Source organism: Nycticebus coucang, chromosome 10, assembly GCF_027406575.1.
Source record: "Nycticebus coucang isolate mNycCou1 chromosome 10, mNycCou1.pri, whole genome shotgun sequence".
Classification (NCBI taxonomy): Eukaryota; Metazoa; Chordata; class Mammalia; order Primates; family Lorisidae; genus Nycticebus; species Nycticebus coucang.
Genome location: NC_069789.1, coordinates 102,027,350 through 102,048,425, shown reverse-complemented (window position 1 = coordinate 102,048,425; position 21,076 = coordinate 102,027,350). Strand labels below are relative to the sequence as shown.

The 21,076-nt window shown below is 41.3% G+C and overlaps 1 protein-coding gene across 2 annotated transcripts in view; it reads left to right on the top strand.

Annotated features, from left to right (window-relative positions):
- LOC128596034 (mucin-4-like) overlaps nt 1-21,076 on the top strand; it is a 55,447-nt gene that overhangs the window by 764 nt on the left and 33,607 nt on the right. The gene's annotated exons all lie outside the window — the stretch shown is intronic.

Genomic DNA, 21,076 nt, shown 5'->3' with positions numbered 1-21,076 from the left:
ACTTGTTCTACAGCAACATCAGAGTAACATTTACTCTAACAAGGAACACTATCTTTTCCGTCCTGGTGTTGATACTCCCTAGGACTGTTTTCTCAATTCCTTAACATACACATCTTTATGGTCTGGGTTTGGTAGTTGGCGAGAGCATGGAAAAGGAATGTTGCATATTTTTGCATCTATATTCATTAGTGATATTGGTCTATAATTTTCTTTTATTCTTGGGTCTTTTCCTGGTTTGGAGATCAGGGTGATGTTTGCTTCATAGAACGAGTTGGGTAGTCTTCCTTCTTTTTCTACATTTTGGAACAGGTTGAGTAATATAGGTACTAATTCCTCCTTAAAGGTTTGGTAGAATTCTGATGTGAAGCCATCTGGTCCCGGGCTTTTCTTTTTAGGGAGGTTTTGTATGGTTGATGCTATTTCAGAACTTAATATGGGCCTGTTCAACATTTCCACTTGATTCTGGCTAAGTCTTGGAAGGTGATGTGCTTCTAAGTATTGGTCAATTTCCTTCAGATTTTCATATTCTTGAGAATAAATTTCTTATAATATTCATTAAGGATTTTTTGAATTTCTGAGGAGTCTATTGTTATTTCGTCTTTGTTGTTCCTGATTGATGAGATTAGAGATTTTACTCTTTTTTTCCTGGTTAGGTTAGCCAAAGGTTTATCTATTTTATTGACCTTTTCAAAAAACCAACTTTTTGATTTATTGATCTGTTGTATAATTCTTTTGTTTTCAATTTCATTTAATTCTGCTCTGATTTTGCTTATTTATTTTCTTCTACTGGGTTTGGGGTTGGAATGTTCTTCCTATTCCAGTTGCTTGAGATGTCCCATGGTTGTTAACTTCCTCTCTTTCCGTTCTCTTGAGGAAGGCTTGCAGTGCTATAAATTTCCTTCTTAGGACTGCCTTTGCGGTATCCCAGAAGTTCTGATAATTCGTGTCTTCATTGTTGTTTTGTTCCAAAAATTTGGCAATTTCCTTCTTAATCTCATCTGTGACCCAGCTATTATTCAGCATAAGGTTATTTAACTTTCATGTTTTTGTATGAGTATGCAGATTCCTGTTGTTACTGAGCTCAACTTTTATTCCATGGTGATCTGAGACGATGCAAGGAATAATTTCTATTCCTTTAAATTTACTGAGGTTAGATTTGTGACCTACCATGTGATTGATTTTGGAGTATGTTCCATGGGCTGATGAGAAGTATGTGTATTCAGTTTTATGGGGATGAAATGTTCTGTAGATGTCTACTAAATCCAAATGTAGGATAGTTAGGTTAAAATCTAAAATTTCTTTGCTCAGCTACTTATTGGAGGATTAATCCAACAGTGCCAAAGGAGTGTTGAAATCTCCAACTATTATGGAGCTGGAGGAAATCAAGTTGCTCGTGTCTGTTAGAATTTCTCTTATAAATTGAGGTTCATTCTGGTTGGGTGCATAGATATTAATAATTGAAATCTCATCATATTGAATATTACCCTTACCATTATTTGATCTTTGACAAGCCAATTAAAAACATTCAGTGGGGAAAAGATGCCCTATTTAACAAATGGTGCTGGGTGAACTGGCTGGCAACCTGTAGGAGACTGAAACTGGACCCACACCGTCCACCACTAACTAAGATTGACTCTCACTGGATTAAAGATTTAAACTTAAGACATGAAACTATAAAAATACTAGAGGAGAGTGCAGGGAAAACCTTGAAGAAATCGGTCTGGGCAAGTACTTTATGGGAGGAACCCCCCGGGCAATTGAAGTAGCATCAAAAATACACTACTTGGACCTGATCAAACTAAAAAGCTTCTGCACAGCCAAGAACACAGTAAGTTAAGCAAGCAAACAGCCCTCAGAATGGGAGAAGATATTTGCAGGTTATGTCTCTGACAAAGGTTTAACAACCAGAATCCACAGAGAACTCAAACGTATAAGCAAGAAAAGAACAAGTGATCCCATCGCAGGCTGGGCAAGGGACTTGAAGAGAAACGTCTCTGAAGAAGAGAGGCACATGGCCTACAGACATATGAAAAAACACTCAACATCTTTAATCATCAGAGAAATTCAAATGAAAACTACTTTGAGATATCATCTAACTCCAGTAAGACTAGCTCATATCACAAAATCCCAAGATCAGAGATGTTGGCATGGATGTGGAGAAAAGGGAACACTTCTACACTGCTGGTGGGAATGCAAATTAATACATTCCTTTTGGAAAGATGTTTGGAGAACACTTAGAGTTCTAAAAACAGATCTGCCATTCAATCCTATAATTCCTCTACTAGGCATACATCCAGAAGACCAAAAATCACATCCTAAGAAAGATATTTGTACCAGAATGTTTATTGCAGCCAAATTCATAATTGCTAGGTCATGGAAAAAGCCCAAGTGCCCATCGATCCACGAATGGATTAATAAATAGTGGTATATGTACACCATGGAATATTATGCAGCCTTAAAGAAAGATGTAGACTTTACCTCCTTCACGTTTACATGGATGGAGCTAGAACATATTCTTCTTAGTAAGGTATCTCAAGAATGGAAGAAAAAGTATCCAATGTACTCAGCCCTACTATGAAACTAATTTATGGCTTTTAAATGAAAGCTCTAACCCATTTATAATCTAAGAACAGGGGGAAGAAATAAAGGGACGGGAGGGAGGGGGAAGGTGGGCAGGGGGAGGATGATTGGTGGGATTACACCTGCAGTGCATCTTACAAGGGTATATGTGAAACTTAGTAAATGTAGAATGTAAATGTCTTAACACAATAACTAAGAAAATGCCACGAAGGCTATGCCAACCAGTCTGATGAAAATGTGTCAAACTGTTTATAAAACCAGTGTGTGGTGCCTCATGATCACATTAATGTACACAGCTATGATTTAATAAAAAACAGATGTTTGTGGGGGGGGAGGGAAGCAACAATCATCTTATCTTTAGCAGAAACAAGACCATACTGCAATTCTCAATTCTCATGAAGAAATTTGTTTTCTTCCTTCAGTGTTCCCTTGGTCTTCTTTCCATGGTGGGCTGTGAAGCAGACAGAATAAAAAAATACTACTGAGCCATGCAATAATTCACAAATTCTACTTCAAACAGAAACATAGCTGCTGATATGTAGGAACAGACTAGTGTCTTGGAAATTCTTACCAAATAGCCTTGTGAGGTAGTAGCCCCAGTGAGGTGGGGGAAGTTAGAACTAAATCATGAGCGTAGCAGTCATTAATTTAGCCCTTGTGTCTTACTAATGTTCTAATTGTGCTAGTCAATCTTGGAGGATTGTTTTGTCGATACTTATTTTATTATTTGGTATTGAAAATACATTCATTTAAAAAATAAAAATATAAAAGATGAACAAAAAAAAAAGAAAAGGAATGTTGCTTAAGCAAGGTGAGGGTGGGGGTCACAAGTAGTCTTCTAATTTTAAATACTCCTACTTTGTAAATAATCCAGAAATAACGATAAAAATAAAAAGCAGTAAGAGTGTACTTTGGATTTCTGTGATTTTCATTTCCTGAGACATTTCTCTTTGGTTTAGGAAATCAGTATGTTTACTTTGTTTATCCTCAAGTATCTACCAGAGAAACTTAATATATTTTTTACCATGATTTTATGCTTATAATGATTTTATGTTCACTATGATCAAAATATGAAAAATGACAAATAAATAAATACTCTTGCCAGGAGGCTATCAAAAACTTTAGCCTCAAACCTGAAAGTGGGGGCACTCCACCGGCAAAGATCTCACAGACCACCAAGGCTTGTAGAAAAGGTTTTTATTGGCAAGGGAGGGATGCTGCAGAGCAGCACCAAGAAGGAGAGAAAAGGAGAAAGAGAGAGGGGAGAAAAGAGAGAGAGAGGAAAGGGGAGGGGGGAGACAGAGACTGAGAGAGACAGCAGGAGAGAGAGAGAGTTAGTTATATAGGTTCGGTTAGGGGAAGTCTTAGAATGGTGATGGGAGGGCAGAATAGCCAATAAGGAGTTACTGCCCTGGCTGGAAGAGGCGTTAGGGGCAGGACATACTTAATCTTGGTCTGTAGACCAAGTAGAAAGTAGGAGTGGCTTTTCTGAGGCAATTACCTAACATTCCTCCCTTCTTGATTTATTAAAAAATAGGGGGTTGGCCTTGGGATAGGGGAGGTAGAGTTCTCTCTTCTGTAGTTTCTTCCTGCTGAGAGGAGCTCATAATTTCAATTGGCCAATTATGAATTTTTCTGTTGGGCGGCGCCTGTGGCTCAGTGAGTAGGGCGCCGGCCCCATATGCCGAGGGTGGCGGGTTCAAACCCGGCCCCTGCCAAACTGCAACAAAAAAATAGCCGGGTGTTGTGGCGGGCGCCTGTAGTCCCAGCTACTCGGGAGGCTGAGGCAAGAGAATCGCGTAAGCCTGAGAGTTAGAGGTTGCTGTGAGCCGTGTGACGCCACGGCACTCTGCCGGAGGGCGGTACAGTGAGACTCTGTCTCTACAAAAAAAAAAAAAAAAAATGAATTTTTCTTTTGGGAGGATGTAAGTTTTTCTTTTCAGACTGCTCTTTTAGCAGTGGTTGTTTAGAAGTGGTGTTTAGGAAAGTCTTGTGGTTCGGAGTAGCTTAGTTCATTCATGAAGAACAGTTTCTCTTGTTGTAGGTTTGGAGTAGCAACTGAGTACCTGTTGAAATAACTTTGAGAGTTGAGTTTGAATAAAATGAGTTGTTGAGTAGGAAATGTTAGCTGTTTCTGTGTCTATGTTAGCTGTGATTTTCACCCTTGTTAGTAAGGGAAGTTATGGCAACTTGGGAGGTTCATGTTTCATAGGTTGTTGGATAGGGAAAAAGAGGAGGCAATAGAATGGATTTATTTTTTGTAATAATTTTAAAATTAGGTAGTAACATAACTAGTGAACAGAGACTCTGAATGTGGATGGGGGAATTGGGTATAATTTTTTCCCACAGAGAAACTGGAAGGAAGGATGGCACTTTCTGTGTAACTTCTTTTTTTGGTTTGAAGGGGAAAGTGACTATATCAGAGCACTTTGATGGGTTTAGGCCTGATAGGGGAGTGGTTCCGGTAAAGTTAAAGTAAAGAGGGTATGACTGGATGACTTGATTGAGGGTACAAAAGGTTTAGTTTCATGTGTGCAAGTTGTTAAATTAAGAGATGCAGAGTCTGAAAGGTTGAGAGATAAAATGTTAGGAATTATGATTGGGGCAGTTTGAAGTTTAGTGTGTAAGAGACCTTGAAGATTTACTCTAATTCAGTAGCCCAGTTTATATTTAGGGTGATGTTTTAAAAGCGGGTATGTTTGTAAGATGGAATAATAGGTTAGATTAAGATTTAATTGGGGTAGGAGGGTGGAGAGATTGAAATTTCAGATTTTGGCTAATTTCTTCTTTTAAAATTTGACAATGAGTTTTAATGAATTTGATAATATCTGTAAAAGGAGGGGGGATAAATTTTAGTTTTAATACTGTTATGGTGAGTTCGTAAAATTACGGTCAAGGGTGTGGAAAAGTAGTTGTTGATAATTGTATATTGGTGTCAGTGACCTTCCAGGGGGCTATGGATTTTCAGCCCCAATAGGCGTATCCTTTTCTACATTTTGAGTTAGGGTTGTGAGTACTGCAAGTGTATATTTGGAGGGTGTAGTTTAGATAATAATGTTTGCCTAAAGAGACAAAGGTATATGAATTACCTTTAAATAATTTACATACGGTGACATTAAATAATATAGTAGAGTGATTTGATTTTCTAATTAATGTTTTGTTAATAGACGTGTGATATAATTTCCAGGTGTTAGACCACTAATCGATGTGTAATTTTCATGTTTCTTGTCAGTGGTCAGAGAGTGAGAGAAGGTGAGTAATTGAGACCCGTAAATATTAGGAAAGGTTATTAGGAATAAGAAAATTATGAGAGGCATTTTAGGAAGGTAAAGAGAATACTTTATAAATACGCAGTAAAGGGATGGAGATTATTTTGTTTTTGTAATTATTATGGTGGAGTAATTGTGATTGGATTAATCTTAAAGAGTAATATTAGGTTATTATTATTATGAAGATGTCTATTTGTAAGCATTAAGGGAGGTAGTGATTGAAATTTTATGAGATCTATCTTTTAGAGCATTGGGACCTCAGGTGGAGGATGAATTTCGGTTTCCTGGACCTCTGGAATCCGAGTGAGTTTAAGTATTAGGGGGCCTGTTTCTTGAGTTGAGTATGAGGGAAGTTTTTTAGGTGTCGTCTGTTGACCTGAAGTAATAGCTGGATTAAGGAAAGGCTTAGTGTGAGATATATGAAATTATCCAGGAAATGAGGCTAATTTTACTGCACTGGGTGTTGATAAAATTACTCTATGAGTTCCTTGTCATTTTGGCTCAACTGGGTTTTGGGTCCTGTTTCTTGAGTCGAGTATGAGGAAAGTGTTTTAGGTGTCATCTGTTGACCTGTAGTAATAGCTGGATTAAGGAAAGGCTTAGTGTGAAACATATGAAATTATCCAGGCAATGAGGCTAATTTTACTGCAGTGGGTGTTGATAAAATTACTCCATGAGGTCCTTGCCATTTTGGCTCAAGTGGGTTTTTGGGATGATTAGGAGGAGCTACTAGAACTTGATCTCCTGGGTGAAAGGAGGAGGGTAATGAAGGTGTTGGGATAGGAAGGAGTGTGTCTGTTTGTTTCCATAAAAGGGATGGGATATACTGAAGAAGAGAGGATAAGATGGAGGGAGATAATGGGCTATCTGATGGTGTAAGTCCTGGAGGAAGAATGGGCCTACCAAACATTAATTCAAAAGGAGAGATGTTGGAGCGTTTCTTTGGAAGGGAATGTAGGTATAGAAGTGCCAGGGGTAGAAGAGTGATCCAGTCTAAGTGAAGTTTAAGGGAAAGTTTGGTTAATATAGATTTTTAGGGCTCTGTTAGACCTTTCAAGCTTCTCTGAAGATTGAGGATTGAAAGAAATATGGAAATGTCAGGGGACACCTAAGGCTTTGGTTAAGGTTTGAGAAATGTTGGAGGTGAATTCAGGTTCATTGTTGGACTGTAAAGAACAGGGGATTCCAAAGTGGGGAATAATGTCTTGGAGTATGATAGAGGCAATAATGGTAGTTCTTTGGTTCGTAGTAGGAAAGGTTTTAATTCAACCTGAGAAGGCATCTACTAATATTAAGAGGTATTTCTAATGTTTGATTTTAGGTATGTGTGTGAAAACAAGTTGCCAATCTGTTTCAGGAAAAAGTCCCCTAGCCTGGTGAGTTGGAAAGTGTGGAAGGCAAGACTTCGTTTGTGGGTTGGAGTGCTGGCAGATTTTACAGGATGATGTAAGTTGTTTTAGAAACTCTGAATCTATTTGTGAGAGAGGAAAGAAAGTTCTAAGAAATTGTAGTAAAGTTTGATAGTTGGGGTGAAATAACTTGTGGAGATAGATGAGGAGGTCATGAGTGAGAGGTTGATTTGTTTCTTCTACTGTAGCAGTGATAGGAGTAGAAATAAGTAGGAAGTTAGGAGGTGTCAGGAGATGATTGTTGGAGAGTAGCCGTACGTGCTGCACAGTTGGCTCGGTTACTACCCCTCGATATAGGTGAGTGGTTAGATTGATGTGAATGGCAATGAACAATGCTTATAGTCTTAGGTAATTTAGAAGCTTTTAGTAGTTTGACAATAAAGTGAGAGTTAAGAGGTCCTTCTTGTATGTTGGAGAGGTAAGGGAGAAGAGTGTCTAGTGTTTGAAGGTAATCGTGAGTGGGTGACGAGTCAGAGGGAGTAGGTAAGAGGGATGCAGGATTTAATGTAGATATGTGTTAAAAGATAATGATGGGTTAGATAAGAGAGGTTTGAAGGTTAAGAATGTGGTACGGTGGTAGAGTTTGAAGATTTTTGTATGTTAAAAGATCAGATAGAGAATGAGGGGATAGGAAAGTAGTAGGGGAATTAAAAGTGAGTTTCTTTGATTCTTGTATTAGAGTAATTGTGGCTGCCAATATCTTGAGATAAGGGGTTCAACTTTGAATAGTGTGATCTGTTTTGAGAGATAAGTAATTGGAGTAAAGGTGGAGCCTAGTTGATGTTTAAGTACGTTGAGAGAAAATATATGTTTTTTTGTAATATATAGGAGGAAGTGGTGAGAAAGATTAGGAAGGTGGAGGGCTGGAGCTTTTAATAAAGTACGCTGTAGAGATTTAAAAGAAGTTGGAATGGAGGTTAGGAGAGGCTTATGAGGGTTATTTTGAGTAGTATTATATAAAGGAGTAGTTAGGAGAGAAAAGTTGGGAATTCATGCTCTGAGGTATTCAGCTAATCCTAAAAAGGAGAGGAATTCTTGTTTTGTGGTAGGTAGAGGAAAGTTGCAAAGAAAGCTTTTTGTCTATGGTAATAGTTTTGAAGTTTGGGGATAAAAGGATATTAAGGTATGTGACTTTCTGTTTGAATAATTAAATTTTTGAGGGAGCGATCTGATATCTCCTATTTGCAAGGAAATTAAGGAGGGAATAGGGGTTTTGCTTAGAGTCATATAAGGTGGGATTATAGAGTAGGTTATCAACATACTGAATTAAGGTTGAAGGAGAGGGATTATAGGATTGGAGGTCTAGTGCTAATGTTTGACCAGATAAGTGGGGGCTGTCATGAAATCCCTGGGGGAGTATAGTTCAAGTAAGTTGGGAGGGAGTCTGAGAAGTAGGGTCAGTCTATGTGAAGGAAAATATATTCTGGCAATTAGGGTGTAAGGGAATGAGCGTAGAGTTAATGAGTTTTAGATTTTGTATTAAGTGATAGGTGTCATTAGGTTTTTTAATTGCTAGTATGGGAGTATTATATGGTGAGTGGGCAGGTTGTAAACCCCCCCATTTTGTTTTTTTTAGGAGATCTTGTATAATAGGTTGGAGTTCCAGGAGATTAGATTGGGAAGTATATACTGACATTGAGAAGGAAAAATAGAGGGTTTTTTTTTTTTTTTTTTTTTTTAGTTTAATAAGAATTGGAGAGCAGGAGGCAATCGAAGGGGGGTTAGTCCTAAATTTTAGGATTTACTTGCTGTGGTGGAATGGGCTAGGGCAACGAGTTTTTTATAGCTTGGGAAAAGATGAGGCAGAGTGAGGCAGAGGGAGATGGGTCAGCATTTATCAATTTAAGATTAAAAGTTAGGGTGGTACTTAATTTGGAAAGTATGTCACGTTCCAGAAGGGGAACTGGACAGGAAGGTAACATTTAAAAGGAATGGATGAATGAGAAATTGCCAATTATGCAGTGTAAAAAAGGAGTTTGATGTAGATGGTGGGAAAAAACCTTTATTCCCGATAATAGTGGTGGGTGACAGGGAGGTAGGACGGGTGAACTCTTTAAGAACTGAGATGCGAAACTAGAAAGGGGGAGGGGAGACAAGATGGCGGACTGAAGCCAGCTTTCAACAAAGGCTCCCGTCCAGAAGGAGAGTTAAGGGACAGGAATTTAGTAAGTATCCTGGTGGACTTGAGCCTCACCAAGAGAGAAGGCTGAAGAACGCACATCAACACCGCTGAGGCAAGTTGTGATCACAAGGACGCAAACAAAAGGTACAAAATCCACCACCAAGCGGACGGGAGTCCCCCTCCCCCATGAGACCGGCTCTGGAGCCCCACAATTGAACAAGCGGGCAAAAATTAAAGCCCCTCCCACTACACTCCACGGGAGAGACCTTCTAAAAACTGGACCTACCTCCCCTACTGGGGTGCCGTGGCATTCTCCTGCCGGACATACGGCTGAATAAAACTTTGGGAATCCTTTGCTGGCAACCCTGAATCCCCGGCGCTCCCCTCCCGCCCACTGAGGTCTGGAGGCCTGTCCCCCAGGACTTCGGATCCTTGGGTGATTTCTCAAGGGGAGTGGACAGTCCCCGAGTTGCGACTGGTCAGCATTGACTCTGAGGCGCGCGAGTGAGGAGAGGGCACTGGGCTGAGGGGGAGTCACGCCTCGCGGCACTTCCCTGCGGTGCAGTGCACCAACCCTCCCCGGGCATAGGGGGCCCAAGACTGAATCAGACTCTGGCCTCCCCGCTGAGAGCTGAGAACCCCTACTCTCACTCGGGGTCTGAGGGCCTATCCCCCAGGAGTTCGGCTCCTTGGGTGATTTCTCGAGGGGAGTGCACAGTGCCTGAGCTGCGTCAGGTCAGCGCTGACTCTGGGATACGTGAGCGAGGAGAGGGCACTCTGCTGAGGGGAAATCAAGCCTTGGCGGCACTTCCCTGTGGTGCAGTGCAGCAACCCTCCCCGGGCATACGGGGCCCAAGACTGAATCAGACTCTGGCCTCCCCGCTGAGAGCTGAGAGCCCCTACTCTCACTCGGGGTCTGAGGGCCTATCCCCCAGGAGTTCGGCTCCTTGGGTGATTTCTCGAGGGGAGTGCACAGTGCCTGAGCTGCGTCAGGTCAGCGCTGACTCTGGGACACGTGAGCGAGGAGAGGGCACTCTGCTGAGGGGAAATCAAGCCTTGGCGGCACTTCCCTGCGGTGCAGTGCAGGAGCCCTCCCCGGACCGTAGTATTGCGTGAAACTGAATGAAACTCTAGCTTCCCCCCGCCCCACTCCCAATCCGGGTCTGGGGGCCCATCCCCCAAGAGTTCTGATTCTTGGGGGATCTCTTAAGGGGTGTGGACCCAGCACAAACTGCGGCCGCTCAATGCTGACTCTGGGGCGCGGGACAGAGGAGAAAAGGGTCGCCTGAGTGCCCACACCAGAGCAGCAGTTCCCTGGAGGTAGATCAACAGCCGTTTTTTCTTTAACGGCAGAACGCTCACTTCTGGATATTCTGAGGCCACACCCCCTGTCTCCCTGGGCAACCAGAGGAGGCCACCGGTGACACGGCTCACAAACCCGGAAGCCTCCAGGGCGGGGCCGACCCAGAGAGGTGTTCAGACGCAATTCTCCAGCAGCAAAGACGTTTGAACTCAAAACAGCCCGTCTCCTGTAGGCGACGACAGGAACAGAGACAGAACCTCACAAAGTTGTCTGTTCTGTTCTGTTCTGTTAGCAGCATCCATCAGGGACGGGGCTAAGCCTGAGTGAACACCTCCTTCCCATCACCTGCATCAAACACTCAAAGATGTCAGGCCCCATCTCCTCCTGCTAGATAGCGGCAGTCTGCGGGGGCCTGGCAGACTTCCTCGCGATTCAGGCAGGTGCAAACCCCTGGAGTGTCTGTTCACTGCAGGCAACTGGGTTAGCCATCTGCAGAGATACCAGTGACTGGGTCCGACGGAGGGGCAAAGTGGGGAAGGAGACGTCAACCTTCCCAGACTGCTCTGTTTGCAGGGTGGCTCCTCCTGACTCCACGCTGCATTGGGGTGAGCTGTCTCAGAGGAGTCGCCAGGCCCCTGTGATCCAGTTCCCAGAGAACTCTTGAACCCTTCCACCCGAGACAAGTGCCGATTGAGACAGTTGATTCGGACCTTTTGAACTGGGCTAATAGACTGAGGACTTTTCAGGTGGTGCCCTGGGTGTGCGATTGTAGGAAGGTTTGATTCTCCTTTTCCAACTGGGGCCAGAGGTGGGCAGGCGGGGTGACTTAATTGCTGATTTTTCCACACAGCTGAGACTTCAAGCCAGAGTAGAAGTTGCAATAGGATCGAACAGAAACCAGCTGAAAACAAGACAGAACCACTTTGCTCCACCACACCAGACAGGGCCCCAGTTTCTCAGGCCACAACACTGTACGGGCCCTCGATAAAACCCCAGGGGAAAAACCAAAGGGAGTAAACCATGGGGCGGAATCAGCGGAAAAACTCTGGTAACATGAATAACCAGAATAGATCAACCCCCCCAAGAAAAGATACGGCAGATGTGATTGAAGATCCCATTCATAAACAACTGGCTGAGATGTCAGAAGTCGAATTCAGAATTTGGTTTGCAGACAAGATTAATAAAATGGAATTAGGAATTCGAGGAGAAATTCAAAAACTGTCTCAAGAATTTAACGAATTTAAAGACAAAACCACCAAAGACTTAGACACACTGAAACAAGAACTTACAGCCCTCAAAGATATGAAAAATACAGTAGAATCCCTCAGTAACAGAATGGAGCAAGCAGAAGAAAGGATTTCTGACATTGAAGATAAAGTCTTCGAACGCTCCCAATCTCTCAAAGAGGAAGAGAAATGGAGAGCAAAAACGGATCACTCACTCAGAGAGCTCTCAGATAATTCGAAAAAAAATAACATAAGAGTTATAGGAATTTCGGAGACTGATGAAGTGGCAGCCAAGGACACAGAGGCCCTTCTACATGAAATTATGAAAGAAAATTTTCCAGACATGCCTAGAGAATCTGAAATTCAGATAGCAGACAGCTTCAGAACCCCAGCACGATTCAACCCCAATAAGCCATCTCCCAGACATATCATAATTAGCTTCACTAAAGTTAACATGAAAGAGAAGATTCTCAAAGCAGCCCGGCGAAAGAAAAGTATAACGTACAAAGGTAAGAATATTAGAATAACTGCAGATCTCTCTGCTGAAACTTTTCAAGCAAGAAGAGGCTGGTCATCAACTTTTAATCTCCTAAAGCAAAAAAACTTTCAACCCAGGATCTTGTATCCAGCTAAACTGAGTTTCATCTATGATGGAGAAATTAAATACTTCAATGACATTCATATGTTGAAAAAATTTGCCATAAGTAAACCAGCTCTTCAGGATGTTCTCAGACCTATCCTCCACAATGACCAACCCAATCCTATACCACAAAAGTAAACTCAATCAGAAACTTCGGATCAAACTCCAACTTCCACACTGGCGAAAGGATTAAAAATGTCCACTGGACCTTTGAAAAACTCGATACCCAAAATTCCACCAGACTTATCCTTACTCTCCATCAATGTGAATGGCTTAAACTGTCCTCTAAAGAGGCATAGGTTAGCTGACTGGATACAAAAACTTAAGCCAGATATTTGTTGCATACAAGAGTCACATCTCAACTTAAAAGACAAATACAGACTCAGGGTGAAAGGATGGTCATCCATATTTCAGGCAAATGGTAATCAGAAAAAAGCAGGTGTTGCAATTTTATTTGCAGATACAGTAGGCTTTAAACCATCAAAAGTAAGGAAGGACAAGAATGGTCACTTCATATTTGTTAAGGGTAATACTCAATATGACGAGATCTCAATTATTAATATCTATGCACCCAACCAGAATGCACCTCAATTTATAAGAGAAACTCTAACAGACATGAGTAACTTGATTTCCTCCAGCTCCATAATCGTTGGAGATTTCAACACTCCCTTGGCAGTGTGATCGATCCTCCAGAAAGAAGCTGAGCAAAGAAATCTTAGATTTAAACCTAACCATCCAATATTTAGATTTAGCAGACATCTACAGAACATTTCATCCCAACAAAACTGAATACACATACTTCTCATCAGCCCACGGAACTTACTCCAAAATTGATCACATTTTAGGTCACAAGTCTAACCTCAGTAAATTTAAAGGAATAGAAATTATTCCATGCATCTTCTCGGACCATCATGGAATAAAACTTGAATTGAGTAACAACAGGAATCTGCATACCCATACAAAAACATGGAAGTTAAATAACCTTATGCTGAATGATAGCTGGGTCAGAGATGAGATTAAGAAAGAAATCACCAATTTTTTGGAACAAAATGACAATGAAGACACAAGCTATCAGAACCTCTGGGACACTGCAAAGGCAGTTCTAAGAGGGAAATTTATAGCACTGCAAGCCTTCCTCAAGAGAACGGAAAGAGAGGAAGTTAACAACTTAATGGGACATCTCACGCAACTGGAAAAGGAAGAACATTCCAACCCCAAACCCAGTAGAAGAAAAGAAATAACCAAAATTAGAGCAGAATTAAATGAAATTGAAAACAAAAGAATAATACAACAGATCAATAAATCAAAAAGCTGGTTTTTTGAAAAGGTCAATAAAATAGATAAACCTCTGGCCAACCTAATCAGGAAAAAAAGAGTAAAATCTCTAATATCATCAATCAGAAACAACAAAGACGAAATAACCACAGACTCATCAGAAATCCAAAAAATCCTTAATGAATATTACAAGAAACTTTATTCTCAGAAATATGAAAATCTGAAGGAAATAGACCGATACTTGGAAGCACGCCACCTTCCAAGACTTAACCAGAATCAAGTGGAAATGTTGAACAGACCCATATCAAGTTCAGAAATAGCATCAACTATACAAAACCTCCCTAAAAAGAAAAGCCCGGGACCAGATGGTTTCACGTCAGAATTCTACCAAACCTTTAAAGAGGAATTAGTACCTATATTACTCAACCTGTTCCAAAATGTAGAAAAAGAAGGAAGACTACCCAACACGTTCTATGAAGCAAATATCACCCTGATCCCCAAACCAGGAAAAGACCCAACAAGAAAAGAAAATTATAGACCAATATCACTAATGAATATAGATGCAAAAATATTCAACAAGATCCTAACAAACAGAATCCAGCAACACATCAAACAAATTATACATCATGACCAAGTTGGTTTTATCCCAGGGTCTCAAGGCTGGTTCAATATACATAAATCTATAAATGTAATTCAGCACATAAACAAATTAAAAAACAAAGACCATATGATTCTCTCAATTGATGCAGAAAAAGCTTTTGATAATATCCAGCATCCCTTCATGATCAGAACACTCAAGAAAATTGGTCTAGAAGGGACTTTTCTTAAACTGATAGAGGCTATCTACAGCAAACCCACAGCCAATATCATATTGAATGGAGTTAAATTGGAATCATTTCCACTCAGATCAGGAACCAGACAAGGCTGCCCATTGTCTCCATTGCTTTTCAACATTGTAATGGAAGTTTTAGCCACCGCAATTAGGGAAGAAAAGGCGATCAAGGGTATCCATATAGGGTCAGAAGAGATCAAACTCTCGCTCTTCGCAGATGATATGATTGTGTATCTGGAAAACACTAGGGACTCTACTACAAAACTCCTAGAAGTAATCAAGGAATACAGCAGCGTCTCAGGTTACAAAATCAACATTCATAAATCGGTAGCCTTTATATACACCAACAACAGTCAAACTGAAAAAGCAGTTAAGGACTCTATCCCATTCACAGTAGTGCCAAAGAAGATGAAATATTTGGGAATTTACCTAACAAAAAACGTGAAAGATCTCTATAAAGAGAACTATGAAACTCTAAGAAAAGAAATAGCTGAAAATGTTAACAAATGGAAAAACATACCATGCTCATGGCTAGGAAGAATCAACATTATCAAAATGTCCATACTACCCAAAGCAATATATAATTTCAACGCACTCCCTATTAAAGCTCCACTGTCATATTTTAAAGATCTTGAAAAAACATTACTTCGTTTTATATGGAATCAGAAAAAACCTCGAATAGCCAAGACATTACTCAGAAATAAAAACAAAACAGGAGGAATCACACTACCAGACCTCAGACTTTACTACAAATTGATAGTGATCAAAACAGCATGGTATTGGCACAAAAACAGAGAAGTAGATATCTGGAATAGAATAGAGAACCAAGAGATGAATCCAGCTACTTACCGCTATTTGATTTTTGACAAGCCAATTAAAAACATTCAGTGGAGAAAAGATTCCCTATTTAACAAATGGTGCTGGGTGAACTGGCCGGCAACCTGCAGAAGACTGAAATTGGACCCACACCTTTCACCATTAACTAAGATAGACTCTTATTGGATTAAAGATTTAAACTTAAGACATGAAACTATAAAAATACTAGAGGAGAATGCAGGGAAAACCCTTGAAGAAATTGGTCTGGGTGAGTATTTCATGAGGAGAACCCCCCGGGCAATTGAAGCAGCTTCAAAAATACACTACTGGGACTTGATCAAACTAAAAAGCTTCTGCACAGCTAAGAACACAGTAAGCAGAGCAAGCAGACAGCCCTCAGAATGGGAGAAGATATTTGCAGGGTATAACTCTGACAAAGGTTTAATAACCAGAATCCACAGAGAACTCAAACGCATCAGCAAGAAAAAAACAAGGGATCCCATCGCAGGCTGGGCAAGGGATTTGAAGAGAAACTTCTCTGAAGAAGACAGGCGCACGGCCTTCAGACATATGAAAAAATGCTCATCATCTTTAATCATCAGAGAAATGCAAATCAAAACTACTTTGAGATATCATCTAACTCCAATGAGACTAGCCTATATCACAAAATCTCAAGACCAGAGATGTTGGCGTGGATGCGGAGAAAATGGAACACTTCTGCACTGCTGGTGGGAATGCAAATTAATACATTCCTTTTGGAAAGATATATGGAGAACACTCAGAGATCTAAAAATAGATCTGCCATTCAATCCTGTAATTCCTCTGCTGGGCATATACCCAGAAGACCAAAAATCACAACATAACAAAGATATTTGTACCAGAATGTTTATTGCAGCCCAATTCATAATTGCTAAGTCATGGAAAAAGCCGAAGTGCCCATCGATCCACGAATGGATTAATAAATTGTGGTATATGTATACCATGGAATACTATGCAGCCTTAAAGAAAGATGGAGACTTTACCTCTTTCATGTTTACATGGATGGAGCTGGAACATATTCTTCTTAGTAAAGTATCCCAAGAATGGAAGAAAAAATACCCAATGTACACAGCCCTACTATGAAACTAATTTGGGACTCTCACATGAAAGCTATAACCCAGCTACAACTTAACAACAGGGGGAAGTGGGAAAGGGGGGGTGGGTAGAGGGAGGGGAATCGGTGGGATCACACCTGTGGTGCATATTACAGGGGTATTTGCGAAACTTGGTAAATGTAGAATATAAATGTTTTGGCACAGTAACTGAGATAACGCTGGAAAGGCTATGTTAACCACTGGGATAAAAATGTGTCAAATGGTTTATGAAGTGAGTGTATGATGCCCCATAATCATATCATTGTATACAGTTATGATTTAATAAAAAAATTAAAAAAAAAAAAAAAAAGAACTGAGATGCTAGTTTCCATGTTTAATAGAAAGGCAATCATCGTACCTGCCACCATCATGGTTACTCTTGACTCAATAGAGGTAATCTTCGTCAGGTGAGAGAAGCCAGGGTCCCATTAGCCTTCAGAAGAGGTAATTCCCAGTACATCTGCTTGTAGATGCTGTATGTTGACTGTCCCCATGTCCTCTCTGAGCCAAGGGGCAGTCAGCCTTCCAGAGACCCTTTTTTTTAGAGAGAGGAAATGGCCGTGGTGGAGTTTGGGATTGGGGCAACGTATTACCCACTGGCCTTCTCCATCGCATTTGTAGTACGATTCAGGTGGTTGAGTCATGAAGCTGTCATTTGTCCCTGATTACTTAGGTAGGTTAGGAATGATGGCTTTAGAGATACTGTAATGTTTTGAGCTAGCATTTGATAATTTTGGGTTTGAGATTTTTTTATTTTCCCTTTGGGAAATATCATCCCATCTCATGTAAACTTTAAATGCCGTGTTTAAAATTACAGCCTGGGTGTCAGGGGTCCATGCTTCAAGCACTTTAGCTTAAGGTTGATGTTGGGGTAACTTTGGTTAAAGAAATAAGTTATGAGAACGTTTTTCCCATCTACTGTTTTAGGATTTAAGTTAGTATATTTACTAATAGCCTCAGTAAGGCCTTGGAGGAAAGTTGAAGGATTTTTAGACTTATCCTGTATGATTTCCTGTAATTTATTATAATTGATAATTTTTTGGCAGAAGCTCTAAATCCACAAAGAATGTAGGTAATAAAAATGTTTCTATGTTTTCTTAGTATTATTATAATTCCAATTTGGCTGGGAGTTAGGGACTGTAGCATCACCTGTAGGATGCTTATGATATATGAAATTGATTTGCTGCCTCTTTTGCCCTCTCTCACACTCATTTGCACTCGTTAGAGGTTAGGGTATTGGTTAAAATAATAAAAACATTATGCTGGGTAAGTTGATAAGATATAGTAATACATTGTTATATGGTGGTACTGTAGGATTATTATATGGAGGAGCTGGAGGGAGAAAGGAGTAAAGAAATCTGGAAGAGTTTCTTGGAGTAGTCAGAAGTGGACTAAGAGACCTACAGAAGAACTGAGTGCTAGTTGGAGGGGAGGAGTTAGGAGACGTGCTCAGATTGATTGATGGGGAAGTAGGAGGGACAGAGGGTGGAGGTAACTGTGTGGTTGAGGGAGGAGTCGAATATGGTGGGCCAGAACAAAAATTACTCCTGTTTAGGAACCGGTGGCCGCTGGTTTTCATGGTGGAGGATTATTTGCCGGGTCAAATAGGTTTGGTTTAGGGAGATAGAGAGTAGGAGAGCCCTTAGTTATGAGAATTTTGGAATTATCCGTACGTAAATTAGGCTTGGTTTTAAGAAATGAGAAGCCCTGAACATGGGGAACCTCGCTCCATTTGCCAAGGCGCTTACAATGGTTATATAAGTTTTGATTTAAAGAAAAATTAAATAAAGTGGTTAAACCCGGGTAGAGAGTTTCTTAATTCTACCAGGTGGTGTAAGGAGCACCCCAGGGGGAGTTAGGTGGGCTAGAATGGCTTGCACCCATGGCGATTCCTTGCAGAAATAAAGCATGAGTAGAATCACGTGAGGACCAGGACAAAGAACAAACATCTTTGTTACTTTGTTGCTGGCCAAGAAAATGAGTAGTCTAGGCTGGTCAACAAGGTACAGTAGAGCAGTGTCAGGCCCTTGAGGCCTTGGAGAGCTTAAGACCTGGCGCCAGGAATTTTCATGCGAAGGCGTGGAAGCTCTGTGCTAAGCCACGCAAGGTCAAGGGGAATAGGAAACTCAAGCCTCAAGAAACGGGTGAATCAAAAAAAAAAAAAAAAAAAAAAAACGGGTGAATCACCAGGAATGTAAGCAACCCAGCTCATGATTAGGGAAAATTTACTCCCATGGGGGTACTCACCAAATCTGGATGGGGCTGGTGGTGGGTGCTGGTTAGAGCGCTTTGGCGAATGGACACAAGCCGATGGGGTGGTGAGCGCCGGGAGTGCGAGAGGAAGATAGGGAGCTCCCAGGAGCTAAAATCCCGTGGAAGAGGTGGAAGTTACCCTTGGGAGTGTTCCCTAATAACATCCCACTTCTGACTCCAGATGAAAGGGGGGACACTCGACTGGCAGAGATCTCACAGACCACCAAGTTTTGTAGGAATGGTTTTTGTTGGTGAGGGAGGGATGCTGCAGAGCAGCACCAAGGAGGAGAGAAAAGAAGAGAGAGAGAGGGGAGAAAAGAGAGAGACAAAAGGGGAGGAGAGATGGAGACTGAGAGAGACAGAGAGAGAGAGGAGGGGAGAGAGAGAGTTATAAGGTTTGGTTAGGGGAAGTCTTAGAATGGTGATGGGAGAGCAGAATAGCCAATAAGGAGTTACTGCCTTGGCTGGAAGTGGCATTAGGGGCAGGCCATACTTAATCTTGGTCTGTAGAAAGTAGGAGTGGCTTTTCTGGGGCAATTCCCTAACAAAACCAACCCCATTTTCGCTTTTCTGTTCACCAACATTCCCCACTTTTACTACTAAGTTCATATCTATGAAATGGACTTTAAATGGAAATTATGGCTGTTATTCATTGCATTAACTTTAGGATTAAATCTCCTAAAACTAAACCAAGCAGCACAATTAGTGATTCAATCTGGGACACATTGAATGCAGCAGCAAACAATCCAGAAGAATAAGGGAACTGGCTGCAGCAATTAAGGCTCAAAGCCACCCTGTACTGGGAAGCCAAGAAAACAGTTCAAGATCTGTTGTGAAGAATCGTTCTGTCTGATACCATGAATACCTCTTTTAAAAACCTCTTTTAACTTATTTTCAATTAACCGGGAGTTATTAAATAGGCTAAAGCAGCACATTCCTTTGAAATCGTCACAGGTATGGTTGTGTCTGAGGAATAAATAATCTATAACAGCCCAGTCCTCTAGGCCCCCTCCCTGATTTGCCCCAGCTCCATACCCAGGGAACCTAGGGCCTGAGGGGTGGCATTTAATGCCTTGACCTTAGAGCAAGCCAAATCGGATGGGACAGTGTATTCAGCAGGACTGAGGAGTTGCAGGTCCCTACTGCAGTCACCTGACAACTGAGTTCTCTGGCAACTTGAGTGAGGTTAGGTAGGAAGTCCTACATAGGATGGAAAAATACGGTTAATCTTCCCAGAGCACAGGGTCCTCTTGTGGCATTTTCTGGCACATAAGAGAAGACCTATCTCCCACGTAACAAAACCATCCTCTGGGCAGCTTGAGGATGGCATTAGTGATTCAATGCCAATACCTGCTTTTACTGCAATTAAGAAAAGTGAGTCATCCTGAGCAAGAGCAAGACCCTGTCTCTACTGAAAATAGAAAAGCAGCCAGACTTTGTGGCAGATGCTATAGTCTCAGGAACTGGGGAAGCTGAAGCCAGAGGATCTCTTGAACCCAAGAGTTAGAGGTGGCTTGTGAGCTATAATGATACCATAGCACTCTACTCAGGGCAACAGTGTGAAACTCTGTCTCAGCAAAAAAAAAAAAAGGAAGTTGATAAGGTTCAAACAAGAAGACAGGCATCCTGAAAACTTAACACACTCTTCACTGGGGTGACTGTTTTGATCTAAATGAAAAATATGTCCCTCTCTTTCTCTCTCTGCTGATGGGTCCCTAACCAGTAGATGAATATCCAATAGCCCATGGTCTTTTGGGTGTTGGCAAAAGAGTGAAATTGCTAGTCAATTCTATAGAGGTACAGACTCCCATTGAACATGAGGTAAACTCCTGTTGAACATAAGTTCCTCGGCAAGGCAGAAGTCAGACACATTACATTTTGAACAAGTAAGTCCACATGTTTTCATTTCTCTGAAAAGGAATGATATCTTGGGACAGTCCAAAAGTTAAACAAAGTTAAAAGAAGAAGTCACTGCCAAACATCTTCTTATCTCTGATCTTAGTTTCTCCGTCACCTGAGGCTGGCCAGGTGTCTGGTGTCTCCAAAGGGTAAACTGTGGTCCTGGTGTGCTGAGTCCATGCCTTCAGTCCAGCCACTTGTCCTGCAGTGGGAGTGGTGAGCAGAATGTCTCTGGGCCTGCTTTTCTTCCAGTTGTTCCTCAGGTCCATCCCTCCGGGTTTTCAGGAGGACCTTATCTCCAGGCTGGACGGGGTATATA